The sequence below is a fragment of the Saimiri boliviensis genome, chromosome 10, assembly GCF_048565385.1.
Source record: "Saimiri boliviensis isolate mSaiBol1 chromosome 10, mSaiBol1.pri, whole genome shotgun sequence".
In the NCBI taxonomy this organism is placed as follows: Eukaryota; Metazoa; Chordata; class Mammalia; order Primates; family Cebidae; genus Saimiri; species Saimiri boliviensis.
Genome location: NC_133458.1, coordinates 12,439,328 through 12,440,529, shown reverse-complemented (window position 1 = coordinate 12,440,529; position 1,202 = coordinate 12,439,328). Strand labels below are relative to the sequence as shown.

Genomic DNA, 1,202 nt, shown 5'->3' with positions numbered 1-1,202 from the left:
AGCCTGACCAACAATGGTGAAACCCTATCTCTACTAAAAACACAAAAAATTAGCCAGTGGTGGTAGTGGCCCACACCTGTAAACCTAAGCTACTCAGGAGGCTGAAGCAGGAGAACTGTTTAAACCCAGGAGGCGGAGGTTGCAGTGAGCTGAGATTGTGCCACTGTACTTACTCCAGCCTGGGTAACAGAGAGAGACTCTGTCTCAAAGAAAAAAAAAAAAAAAAAAAAAAAAAAAGTAGAATGTATGGCTCAGGAGTCATGCAGGCAAAGGCTACAAGACTCCTAACCACCCCAATATTTCCTATGAATAACAATGCCATTTTAAAACCTTAGAGTGTGTTTGAAGACCCTGCACTCTGACGGACTGTTTGGGTCCACCCAGGTTGGTAAACTGGCTCATATGGTCTTACAGCTCCCATCCAAGAACTGACTCATTGCAGAAAGACAGCTTCCACTCTATGATTTTATCTCTGACCCAATCAGCATTCCTCATTTTCTAATCCCTTGCCTACCAAACTATCCTTAAAAAATCTTAGCCTTCCTTGGGCATGGTGGCTTACATCTGTAATCTCAGCAATTTGGAAGGCCTAGGTGGGTGGATCCCTTGATGTCAGGAGTTTGAGACCATCCTGGAAAATGTGGTGAAACCCTGTCTTAGTTCAATTACAAAAATTAGCAGGGCGTGTTGGTGGCCACCTGTAATCCCAGCTAATTGAGAGGCTGAGGCAAGAGAATCAGTTGAACCTGGGAGGTGGAGGTTGCAGGAAGCCGAGATCACGCCACAGCACTTCAGTCAGGGTGGTAGAGAGACTCCATCTCATCGCTTCTCCGCCTTTTGGATAAGAGTAAGTGTAATATCTGTTCTTGTCAGTTTAATATGTGATACGTCCTCTACTGAGGACAATATGTTAAGTGTATTTTGGGATCAGGGAGAAACAAAAAAAAGAGAGAGACTCCATCTCAAAATAAATAAATAAATAAATAAATAAATACATACATACATACATACATACATACATACATACCTCTAGTCTCCAAATTTTCAGGGACGCTGATTTGAGTAATAATGAATCTCTGAGATCTTCTGTTTAACTGGCATTGCATTAATTAAACTGTGTCTCTATTACCATAATGCTGTCTCAGAACTTTGACTTTTGGGGGCAGCAGGCAAGATAAACCCATTGGGTAATTACATTATTG

At 41.8% G+C, this 1,202-nt stretch overlaps 1 pseudogene; it reads left to right on the top strand.

Annotated features, from left to right (window-relative positions):
* Window positions 1-821: 821 nt before the first annotated feature.
* On the top strand, window positions 822-961 carry LOC120365536 (U2 spliceosomal RNA; annotated as a pseudogene).
* The last annotated feature ends 241 nt before the right edge of the window (window positions 962-1,202 follow it).